This window comes from Misgurnus anguillicaudatus, chromosome 4, assembly GCF_027580225.2.
Source record: "Misgurnus anguillicaudatus chromosome 4, ASM2758022v2, whole genome shotgun sequence".
NCBI classification, from domain to species: domain Eukaryota; kingdom Metazoa; phylum Chordata; class Actinopteri; order Cypriniformes; family Cobitidae; genus Misgurnus; species Misgurnus anguillicaudatus.
In genome coordinates, this window is record NC_073340.2 from 29,297,807 (window position 1) to 29,311,247 (window position 13,441).

At 35.6% G+C, this 13,441-nt stretch overlaps 1 long non-coding RNA gene across 1 annotated transcript; it reads right to left on the reverse strand.

The window, feature by feature from the left end:
• Nucleotides 1-8,793: 8,793 nt before the first annotated feature.
• Nucleotides 8,794-12,677, reverse strand: LOC129424028 (uncharacterized). Its single transcript, XR_008637949.2, has 5 exons — nucleotides 12,322-12,677; nucleotides 11,293-11,323; nucleotides 10,916-11,071; nucleotides 10,687-10,782; nucleotides 8,794-9,739 (listed from the first exon to the last, which is right to left on the reverse strand). It is a non-coding gene; the product is annotated as an uncharacterized lncRNA (long non-coding RNA).
• Between the last annotated feature and the right edge of the window lie 764 nt (nucleotides 12,678-13,441).

Sequence of the window (13,441 nt, forward strand, 5' to 3'; positions counted from 1 at the left end):
TCGTTTTCAACTTTGGAATTGGTCTCTGCGAATGCGGGAAGATGTTAGAGTCGCCCGGCATTAACCTGACGTACTTCGAACTCGCAGATGTTAACCCTGATGTTCGGTGGCACGCTTCTCGCCGCACTCCACCTAACATGAGTCACGACATAGACTTAAATAAACTAACACACTACAAGACTGCGGAAATATCCCTGTCTGATCTGGAAATGTATGAAATTCCTTTTCACAATCACATAAATAAGACTTTGACAGATTTATCAATGATCGAATTCACACTACTGTAATCCACAAGCGCTCACGCATACTTTGGACAAATTAGTTAAATATGCCAAGAAGCATTGCTCTCTCTCTCTCTCTTTCTCTCTTTCTGTCTCTTTTCTTTTCCCTGACACAATTTTTATGGGTGAACTATGAGGGGGCTAGAGAAGGCCACCAGTAATCAAACAATGTTGTAGATTAAACTGGTTTACAAGGAAAGGAGGGAGGGGAACAGACTAAGCTTTGGGCTTGGAAAGCAGTGACCCCTGACAAGCACGAGGGATCAGGGAAGAGCCAGGGTCTAAGATCTGCAGATCTGTCAGTCTCCTCAGGGGATGTTGTCGCGCCTGAGGCAAGGCAACTGAGTCAACACAATGTGAGGCTTGTGGTGGTCTCTTTCACCCAGACCCTTCTGACCAGGCGGAGAAGCTAGCTGTGCGCATTCAGTAAACAGAGAAAAACAGCAGACATTGAATAACCGCAGGCCATGGGGAGTCACACTCCGGTATGATGGTGGTCTGCAGAACACGAATCCAGAATGCTGATGTTGTCATAAGGCATTCTGAAATTCATTGACTGCTAATACATGCCTAAAATCAGTCATGCATTTTTACAGTGTTTTCGTAGTTATCCGTTACAGTATTTTCGATGCTAAGATGTTCTTTCAGAGCAGAATATCTTGACCATCTTGCATGCTTGCCTTGAAGCAATGACTGGTTGGAGTGAGGGGAAAAACTGTACCCTTGGACCAAGATTTGATTGTGTTGGCTGGAAAGTTTACTTTAATAGTGGAACACGAGAATCAGAGAGCTGTCTATTAAAGAATGGTAAAGATATCAAGTGTATTGTCTTAAAGAATGGGTTTTAGTCGGTAGTTTGATCTGACTTTCGGACAGTTTTTATCTGAGAAATCTGTAATGTAGATTACAGTGGAATTACGCTTACAATTAGTTATTAATTCGTATTTATAAGTTGTTATGTTTTTATTATATGTAATGTATAGGTAGATGTATAGGTTTGCTATATAGGTTATATAGTTATATACAATAGGTTCGATACAGTATATGTTATACCCAGATTACAGTTGCCGGAAAGTGATAACACAGCCTCATCCGGGGACTGTGGGTCATCTTGACAGGGCAGTTTAATGCTTAAAAAATTAATTTTATATAATTTACTTAATAACATATATGTGAGCCTGGACCAGAAAACCAGTCATAAGTGTCAATATATTTACATTGGGATTCATACATCCTCTGAAACTGAATAAATAAGCCATTGATGTATGGTTTGATTGATATAGGACAATATTTGTCAGAGAAACAACTATTTGAAAATCTGGAATCTGAAGGTGCAAAAAAACAAAATATTGAGAAAATCGCCTTTAAAGTTGTCAAAATTAGCACCACATATTACTAATGATAAATATGCTTTTGATATATTTACGAAAAATATCTTCATGGAACATGATCTTTACTTAATATCTTAATGCTTTTTGGGGTAACACTTTACTTGAAGGGTTGTTCATAAGACTGACATGACACCTTCATAATCATGACATGACACGTGTCATGAAGGAGATTTTATGCACGTTTATGACAACTGTCATTTATTGTCATTTATTCAATTATGGCATTTTTAATGCAAAGATGACATTTTTGAATTGTCTTTGTGATGACAACTTGACATAAACCAAAACATCATAACTTGTCATAAATCGGTCATAAACATGACATAGCAGAATAATTATCAAACTTAAGAAACTAGCTTTATGGGTTATCATTACATTAAACTGTTGTTTAAATGTCATTAAGTGTTAATACTATGTCAACTATTTTAAATACCTTAACAAAATGCAACAGACACGTCAAAATATTATACTTAACTTTATGTATATGCACAATACATAAAAAACTGAAAACTAACAGAACTTGTTTTTCCTTCTGAAATGTTCTGACATAGAAGAAAAAACAAACAAAACATTTAATCAAATGAATTTAATGTAATCAACTTTGCAGCGATATGGACCCCCAACGCTGCATGGCTTAACCCATTATTATACAGTTTTCATTTAATTTTAGATTAATCATTCTCAAAATGCAATAAAATATAATTTGATCAATTTGAATTATTATTATTATTATTATTGAATAATTGATTTATTTGTTAAACACATGGTCGAAACTTAAAAAAACAGCATTATGATCTGAAGAATATTCCTGATGTTGTTATAAAACTATTTGACAGAATATTAACACGTAATGACATTTTAATGACAAATTATATTTGTACCACTGTAGTTGAGGTCAAGAAAAATATTTATGACCCTGTTATAAAACTATATGACAGAGTTTTAACACTTTATGACATTTTAATGACAAATTCTACAAATGACTATTTGTAACATTGGTAAAAAGTGGTTGGTTATGTTGTCTTGAATGTCAAGTCGTCATGACAAGTTATGATGTATTGGTTAATGTCAAGTTGTCATAACAAAGACATCTCAAACAGTGTCATCTGCCATAAAAAAACGAATGACACTTAATGACAGTTGTCATAAACGTGCATAAAATCTCCTTTATGTTCATAACACGTGTCATGTAATAATTATGAATGTGTCATGTCAGTCTTAATTTTGACCCATATAGTACAATGTGCTACTTATGACTTATATTTTGTGATCAGGGTCACATATGAGAATAAATTTATAAAGGATTTTATAAACCATTTGCATGCTCATATTGTTTGACAATGTCTTGCCTTAAAGCCGTTAGAAAACATTTTCCTCATAAAATATATCAGTTTGATATTTCATGCCCATACATTTACTCAAGTGGCAAGTAGCTGTGTAATAAGTGGGACAAAATTTACAGCCATTTGTTGTTGCAAATAAACCCCTGTAGGGTGATACATTATCCCTTAAATATTACATTTATTTGTATAGCAATTTTTATAGTAAATCAATCATTTATTTAAATAATTAAAGAGGGTTATTTATTGGCTAAGTGCAGTGTGGGTTAAGCCCGGTGAGAAAATGACATCAGGTTTGTTTCTCTGGAGGAAGGGTGAAGTACAGTAACCTGATGTGTGTGGCTGTTGTACTCGCAGGTGCTACTGCGGTCAGTTGTGTGTGTGATTCAATCTGAGTACCGCAGCAGGGCAAATTCCAGGAGATGTGATTTAATTCAGTGTTAGTAACAGTCAATTCACTTTTCTTATGCTGGGGGCCACTAAGTTCTTATTTACATTCATGTATGCATTCGGGAAGTGGTTAAATACAAAACAACTTACACTCCATTTAATATGCTGTACTTTTGAACAGTTTATGGGAATTAAATCTATGACTTGGATGTTACTAGCACCATGCTCTACCAGTTACACTGCATAGCGGACGTTATTTAATAACATAAACAACCAGTAGTAATTTATAATCTAGAACAGAGGTCACTTTACACACAGTAGCCTCTAATCACATATCCAGAAACCTAAATATGGATCTAGATTTCCTGTTTCTCAAAACCTTTCATGTGTACAGCCAAGACTACACACGTCCACTTTCCAGGATCTTGCAACGTGTCTGTGAAGCAAAATTCGAAAAAAAAAAAAATAGTTCATTCATTTCATTTAAATTTCCTGACTTTCCTGCATTTACAGCATTAAGTTACACAAAATTCACTACAAATAGCACGATTTGTATTGGCTTGTCTTTGCATATAGGCACATGTGAATTTGTTTACTTACAGTATATGTGTTTGTGCATGCGAGTGTATCTGAGTTTCCATTTGAATTTCCTAATTTCTAAGTTCTCATGTGTGAACTTTTATATATCACTGCCAAAAACTTTCTCAATTACTCACAGGGGGACACACGCCCTTCAGCTGTCACAGAAACACAAACACATGTTTTCCACATAAATATTATTTCAGAAATATGCGTAACCAAAATAATGTAATTGTATCATACTGTAATATCGTACACACCATACTGTTAACAAGCCATCCAAATGATTCATAAAGAGATCATCGCTGTTAAAAGCACATCGGTATGCAATAACAATGTTAATGTAACAGATGTGCAATGAAAATTTAGAAATATACTGTACAAGCCCTTGGATTTCTGTTTAGTTTTTTATTTGTTGCCTTTCATTTTTTGGTGTTCCTGTAGCTCAGTTGGTAGAACACAGCATTAGTAGTCTAAAATATTATGGGTTCGATTCCCATCCCAAATTTTTTATTGCTTGAATGCTTTGTAAGTCGATTTGGATAAAAGTGTGCTAACGTCAGTGCGTATATGCATGTTTATCTGCAAAGCTTAAAGTTCCAATGAAATCAAAATATTTTATATTGCAGAGTTTATTATAAACAATTTATCTGCGTTAGTCTTTTTTAATGAATGTGCTCTCATAAACTTAAATCAACATCTGAAAATGTACTTCTGGCATCTTGTTCAATGCTTTCAATAAAATTTTATTTATATAGCGCTTTTCACAATTGGTAATTGTTTCAAAGCAGCTTTACATTAAAGCAACACTATGTAGTTTTTTACCTTTAAATAATGTCCCTAAAATTATTTCAGTCATAGAACAACTTTTAACTGGACAAATTGTACTGTTGCGGCAACCTGAGCAGCCTCCTAGCTACTACAAGCACACTCTGAAAGTGGCGGTGGAGGGTAGAGCACACAGCCCTGCCCCTCCCCCTGCCTGCAGAAGAGTGTCTGATACCAGGCACTTTTGCGCTTTTCAACCACATGGGGGAGCTGTAAGTCATTTTTACATAGAAACTACATAGTGTTGCTTTAATAAAAAAATGGGAAATACGCAAAAAAATCGACAAACAACACAAGGAGCAAAATACAGCGGCTATGAATAAATTTTACAAGCGAGCGTATTAAAGCAACACTAAAGAGTTTTTTACCTTAAAATTACGTTTCCAAAAGAGTTTCAGTCGTTCATCCACCCAAAACAGGGTGAATGGCACTTTTACATTCGCTTTGTAGCCCTCTATCGGCCAAAACCGCTCTAAAGAAGTTTCCAACCGTCGGGTTGCGGTCCTGTAGTTCGAGTGAAAACTACAAAAACTTACGACAGACCTACAATCCAATCAGAGCCAGCTTTGCTGCAGTAGGCTAAATTATTTACGACAGTGGTAATGGACAATTTCGCTTCCAACCTGTAGTGGGAGCAAAGAGCAAAAACTCTTTAGTGTTGCTTTAATAATATATAATATACATATAGAAGAGAGGGTGCTAAGTAAAGCCAATGTCGGCTGAATCTACGAGGTTGAAAAAACCCCTAGGAGAAAAATCTCCTGACTAATCTATACCCAGGAAGGAAAAAAGTCCTAGGAGGAAAAAAGCCCTATGGAAACACAACAAGCCACGCCCACTATTTTCCAAGTGCAATATTCGGTTTCACTCGAAAATACATCACAATACGAAAGAAAAGCCTTTTAAAACTTTAACTCTTCCCCCACCAGCGTTTAAAAAAAAGTGGCCAGCCAGCGCCAGCATTTTTTATAATTTTCACAAAATATAAGATATATATTAGCTATTTTAAATGTTTTAATTCCCGTAAAATTTTATAAAATTGTACCTATTAAATAATATATCCTCTATATCAGCTCAGCTCTCTCTCAAGGGTTTTTTCCCTCCTAGGACTTTTCCCTCCTGACTAAAAAAGCCAGGAGGTTTTTTCTATAGGGGTTTTTTCAACCCTTTGGGAGTCAGCTGACATTGGCTTTACTTTGCACGCTCTTCTATATGTTACATTATAATTACGCTCTCTAGTACGTTTTAATCATAGCCGTTGTATTCTGTTGCTTATGTTGTCCATCGATTTTTCTGTGTTTTCTCCTGCATTTATTAATGTGAAGCTGCTTTGAAACAATTACACAATTGTGAAAAGCGCTATATAAATACATTTTATTTATTTTTTTAAAGTTTAATGTCTTTCAGAAAATGTTCTTCTTTAAATATACAATATATCAAATAAAAGAACAGACCCAGAAAAAATAATCCTACCTTCATTTGTTTTTTTATCACCTCTCAACTATGGGTAGGTTTCTTCAAAAATAACAAATTTTGAGCATAACTGCACTTTTGTGAAGGACTTTCAGATTCAGGGCAATGACCAAAACATACACAGAGTACTTACTTATTGCCCTGAGGGGTTGCTTCCGGGTTTTATAAGTTGTGTAAGAGCACCACCTGGTGGATAGTAGTGGAAATATAGATTGCCAGAAAGCTTGTCATTGGCAGGGAAGCATTTTTCTTAATTGACGAGTAAACTCCCCAATGCAGGGAAATAGTTAAGGGATAATTCACCAAAAAAATTTAATTTAGTCATAATTTATTTACCCTCAAGTTGTTCCAAACCTGTATACATTTATTTGTTCTAATGAATACAAATTAAGATTTGAAAAATGTTTGTTACCAAAGAGATCTAGGGGGACCATTCACTTCCATAGTATTATTTTTTCCTACTATGGAACTCAATGGTTCTGCTTGGCTACAAACATTCTTCAAAACGTCTTCCTTTGTATTTAGCAGAACAGGTTTGGAACAACTTAAGGGTAAATAAATAATGACAGAGTTTTCATTTTCAGTGAACTGTCCCTTTAATGTGCAAAACAAGCATTGATATACTGTTTTAATTTGCACTTAATTACACACATTTGATGAGCTGCATAAAGAATTCATCAAATAGCTATTCTGTAAGTTTGTTTCTTTGCAGAAGCCATCCAACCAGCCACCCAGCTGATTCTTTATTATTTATTTTTTCCAATCCTTTGAGTTTGGTCCATCCAGCAGAACTGCGCTGCATTCGGATACATATTAATAGCCATAAAAAGTGTTCGCTTCTATCAAATCACCCAGCAGTCCGGGACCACACATCAGCCGTCCCCATTCTGTGGCTCTATCTGTCTGTCAGAACCCCAATGCTAGGAGCAATCCTCTGGCAGGCCCCTAATTCCCGTGCATAGCTCGGCTAATGGTCTACACAGCTGAATAGAGTAGGAAGTGGATTAAATAACACAGACAACGCAAACCAGCTCCGCAGCCTTTTTCTGCTTCACCGCAGTTATTCCCCTCTGCTGGTGACGTCATTCCCTTTTTGTTTCTTTTGGCTTTTCAGCGCGCCCCAGGGGCATGACACCGGCGTCTCAGTCAGCGTTTCGACGAGTGAGCCGTGTGTTCTGGTGGTCCTCATGTCACACACTTCTCTCTCCTTGGCAGCAACAGCCATACAGGTGGAAGGAAGGAAAGTAAAATATAATCACCAGTTCAGCGTATGAGCGTGTGAAACAGACAGCCAGCTATGCGAGCAAGCCTAATGATGTCTGTTTCTCTTACAGCAGCGCTGTAGTCTTTGTAAAATGCATGCACTTTAGCATCAATGCAATGCAAATATAAAAAATAAAAACAATACTGGAGCTTATTGCTAGTGCAGAACAAGCGTTCATATAATGCTTTTGATTTGCACTCGATTGCAGATTTGATTTCTCAGAATAAGGCTCTACAGCTATTCTGATTAAGTTTGATAAGTCTGTGAAGTTCACAATGTTTCTTTGGAGAACTTGCTGAACCCTTTAGAGGTATTTTTTGGGCAGTGCATCTTTTCGCAACGCTTGACCTGAATCGGTAAAGTCAAACAAATTATGATATCATAAAAATGATATAATAATCATGACGATATCTGTTTCCTGCTCAGTGGCCAGAGGAGCATTTTTGGTTTATGATATGATTGGCCCGTAAAATTGACTTGGTTCTAAAAGTTCAATGGAGGCAAAAATCAATTCGCTTTGCATTTTACTCACGACTGATGTCACGACTGAGTAACACAGCGACCGAAGTAGTAAAAAGAGGCTATTTTTATATCCTTACCAGGGTCTTACCCCCTACCAGTAAAACCCAGTAAGAACAACGGTGCTGTCTGCCAGACAACCAGAAAGACTCTTAACCTGTTCTGTCCCTGTTGTTCTTGGCCCTCTGTCTTGAAATTAAAATCTCAAATAAAGAAAAGGCTGAGAAACAAGTCATTAAAAATTACTATGCAATCATTTTATACTATAAAAATATGGTCTGCATTTGTTTTTGATTATTCTCATTAGAAATTATATGAGGGGCTTTAAAAAAGTACAACACGAAACGCACTTTTTCCATTTAGTTTTAGGGATGTTATGAGAACTCACCAACACTGAAAAAAATTTGGAGTACAATTTACTTGAAAAAAGTTAGGAAAGTTTTTTCACTTAGAAAATGTGAGTAATTTCAATAGAATTCCCAAGTAAAAACTAAACACAAGGAACTGTAGCTTTAATTAGAAAATCTCAAGTAAAGTTTACTTGGAATTTTCCAGTAAATTGTATTGACTGTTTGTTTATATATTTTACTTAAGTAATGCTTATAAATTAATTTTTTTACACAATGATCCTAGTTATTTTATTTAAAATTTTGAGTAACCTTTACTTTAAATATATTTTAACATTACTTGATGTTCTTTATGTATTTAAATGGTGTTCAATAAAATAACTCTGACATACATTTTACTTGAATACTTTATTTCTATAAGATTCCTTAAAGATGGGAACATGAAATACAGTTCATTAAAATGCATAAACATTTAAACATAAACATTACAACAATCTCAGTTGCAGATATCAAAAACAAAAGTGCAAATAGTCAAACTAGTAGCTGCCTTTTATTAGCTTATTTTAATATCAATTACATTAAATTAAGGGAACAAAGACATCAAATAAAATAATAAAACGTTGTGTTCTCCAGCAGAATAGCATTACTTAAAATGTATAAGAATGGCTATGTTAAATAGTACTGTAGTTGAAGTTGTTTTGTGAATAACCTTTCTTGCAAAAAAACAAAACAAAACAAACAACAACAATAAAAACAGTACAATAAGTGCAAGTAGTGCCCAACTAGCAGATTACATTAGAAGCTTTCTATGCACAGTTAAAGGCGGAGTCCACGATGTTTGAAAAACGCGTTGGAAAAGGAGACGGGCCGACTACCAAAACACACTTATAGCCAATCAAATCAAATGCCGGGTTGCGTATGTGTGGGGCGGGTCTATCAACAGAAGGTCCAGATTCTATTGGGGTAGGGGCGTGTTTGTTTGGGTGATTTCAAATATCAACATTGGCTTTCAAACATCGTGGACTCTGCCTTTAACCTTTGGAGACAATTGAAAAGCATCTAGCCCAAGAAAAATGTTCTGAAACATTTCAAATGTGTTTATCAGCTTTGGGGGAAAGCTTAAGTTTAGAAAGTTAATGCAGCCTGTGAGTGAAAGACATGCATGTGCGAGATTCTTACATCCCAGCAGCACCTCAGTTCCCTCAATTACAATGATGACATCAGACATACTGGCATCTTCTTCCACAGATCTGCTCAGTACGATGATTTTCATGACATGACTGGAGAAGGTATCCTTAATATATCTCTGGATATCTCTGCTGATATCCTGTAAAATATACAAATAATTGCAAAGTGGTTAAAATACTGTACAGTATTCAGCAATAACTGTATGATGTTAATTTATACTTTTACATTGAACACAACAATGAGACTCATATGCAATTATATCAGTAGAAAGAAACATTTAGTGATGCTAATAAAGATAACACTATACATTTAAAGTCAGGAGGGTGTAAACCTATGGAAATTATAATTAGTGTAAATTGTTATGTCTTTTGGGAAACTTTAACAATGGTTTCTAAAGACAATATTTACATGAAAGATAAGAAATATAAACAAAATAACAATTTACACTGGTAATCCTGTCCAAAAGTGTGGTTTACACTGGTAAACACCTGACATTTTAATGTATGGTGCTGCGTTCTTGACCATCACTGAGTGTTCTTTAAGTTTTGTAACAATGGTGTATTAGCTTTTAAATTTTCCTCAGTATGAAAAAATGGATCTCAGCATCATCGTCAGTGCTTGACAAGGTTCAAATATGCAGAAAAATTCAGCAAAAAGAAAGATTATGGAAGATTTCCTTGTAGACGGTTTAATGGTTCAGGAATAAAAAGAACAAGTAACACAAATAGAGTATATCACTCAAACCACTACTGTCTACATCCAAAATAAAGGAAAAATAGAAATGGATGTAGCTGTGGATGTAGCCAGCTAACTGCTAGCTGCTTCAATTATTGTATTTCCATATCTGGACCCCGCCTCCCAGTAAGACATTAGATGATCCAAGACTTGTGCAATGATGACACCAGGCCATGCAAAGACTTCAAACAAAGTCAGCACTAGACTATTTATTTATTTATTATTTCTTTTTCTTTGATTTGTTTCAATTTATTGATCATTCAACATTGTGTTTTTGTAAAGCTGCCTTACAACATTGTACACTGTGAAAAGTACTAGACAAAAAATTAGAATTTAATTTAACTGTACTACCTGGTGGTCTTCAATGAGCTCCTCAGCTGATTCTCCAAGGAAAGATAGGAGGCAGTGAATCACAACGTCTCACCTATCTTCAAGGCTTTCTTCTTGCTGTTAAAAACAGAAGGAAAATGCAGTGAACATTAAATGTGTATACATCTACATATAACATATTTACAGAGTCGGGAAGCAGCATATCATCACACAAGTAATTCACAATTGTAAAAAAACATTTACATTTTACCTGGCTGAGTGAATCCAGCGAATGTTTAATTCTTATGCCAGCAACCCCACCCCTCATCTCAAACAAAGTCAGGAGTTTTGGGGTATAGAAGTCCAGTTTTTACAAGAATGTACGCTCCAAGGAAATTGTGGTGATTCTTCTGAATTCATTTTTAATCTAAAACAAAGAAAATAAAATGTAACACAATCAAGTGATGATTAGAGTTGGATGCACTTAAGTGTATTAATAGCTGTACAGTAGTCTTTGGTTTGACTGAAAGCTACATTTTTTACATAACCACCTTATGCTTTGGCACCTACAGTAAACAAACGATGCACATGTGAATGCATACTTATTCTATCTGTGAGGTGTGCTGTAATAAAGTATTGCCACCTTACCTTGCATTTGCTTGAATAGTGGGTGCAATATCTGTAAAAGAATGTAAGAAATGTTCATGTCAGAATATAATTTTTTAAACAATTGTAAATATATTTACTGATCTTACTGACATGAGGTATGCTTACAACTAAACTTACCTTTACAATTCATTGACTGTGGTTATGCAGTTATGTAAATTAAACATTAATAATTTGGCGGTGTAATTCATGGCATTCACTTTGAATATTTATGATAATATTTTAAACTAAACTAACGTTTTTACTCAAAAGTAACACCCATATATCTTTTAACAAATTAGAATCTTCAAATGCTTGTAGATATCAACCACGTGTGAAGTGGATGTTAGTCAGTAAAAGAACATCATGAAATAAAACAGGCTTTACAAATTAAATAAGGTTGATTGTTAAGTAATTAACATTTATTTAAACAAGCATTTAGAATTGTGTAATTACAAAAGTGTGCAACTCCTTGTTATCGATTTCTATAACTTACCTATCATAGCCAATAGTATAGGTAAACAATATAAATGAAGTTCAAAGTAATATTTGCGTTGTACACGTGCATTTTAAAAAGTACCCTATCGTTAATCATGTGTGATTAATACGCGAAAAACAGGGTGATTATTACATTTCGGCACCTCGAACTTTTCTGGGACAGAATGCTCGAACACGACACGCAAAGCCTCGAGCATGGTTTGCGCGGATGTTTTTCAAATATTCGTCTGACAGGATTAACGTTATATATAAAACTTAAGACAATTGTTTTCTACAGAGATCGCGTTTGCTAATAACGGATAGTCGTGCAAATCCCAAACTCCATGTGTTTAACAAAACAAAACTAAGATTACGGTTTAACATTATCCAAAAATCTGTTATTCAAAAACATAAACATGAACACTGTTAGCATCTGTGACTCGATAAAAGGAAACGGTAGGCACAAACCACTGGGACTGCAGATAGCTTAATAACTCTACACTTTTAGCAAACATACCTCAATTAATTAATATGCATATTAATAACTTAACTTACCGTGGTAAAATTCAAATTAGCCGTCGTGAAGTCTCCATTCCTTTCCTCTGTGCGCGCCACTTCAGACTCGAAGTCAAAGACGCATGCGCATCAATTATCTTGCTGTACTGAGTATATTTTACTTGAGTTGTTCATTTTTTGGTGTGATTTGATTAGATGGCAAACAATAAGTGAATATTACTTAGGCGATTGTATTTAAATTTACATATGTCTTTTAGAACAATACATGACAAAGAAACTGCAAGTAATGTACTGAATTAAACATGCCATTTGTAAGTAAAAAGACAAACTAGTATTTGCTTGTAAAACATACTTAGATAATGTTTCCATTATTTACAAGGTCAAAAAATCACTTTTTACAGTGAAGTGCACAAAGCATGCGTTGAGGTAAACGGGAAACGAGTGCCACTTCTTCTCTGACAGCTACGAAACCTGCGGGTCGGCTTTTTTACGTAGCTTTTCGTCGCTTCCTATCCAAGACGTGGATTTAACATATGGTTTGTGTGATTTTCTTTAATCACGGTCTGATGAGCGGTTTAATGTGGGCTAGATAACAATGTTGATAAAGAGGGAAGCTAACAGGTGCTTGTCTGCATTGTTTGGTAAACAGTTCATCCAGATATTTTTCGAGCGCAAATCTGTTTGGGGAGAAACACTGCCTCGTGACTCCTTGAAATAAATAACCAGTTGACTGTAAACTCCTTTTCGCCGGGTTGGGGAAGGGCAACGTCACCTTCCGCGGCAGTCTGCACATGGTGAAGTATGAACAAGCTATTTAAAGTTTGCCCTTCCTTCACATCGGGTCAGCGCACTGTCATCAAAGAGAAATGCAAACAAAAGTCTTCTGGGTTTTGGCCGTGTGCGGAGCCGAGTGCTGCACAGATGTGAGCGGCGAGCGAACTCTGTGTCGCATGCGAAGCGACACGCGGCTGCGTGCGCGCATGTTCCATGCTATCATATTTTTTCGTCGGCCTGACACGCTTTTTCCATGTCAGTCTACGCTCTGATGTGTACTTTAGGCTGAGATCAACTGATTGTTCTGCTTAATATGTTCAATTACAGGGAGTACGGTATGTCAGGACTGGTTATATATTGCGGAGGATTTCCTCTGAATTTCAAA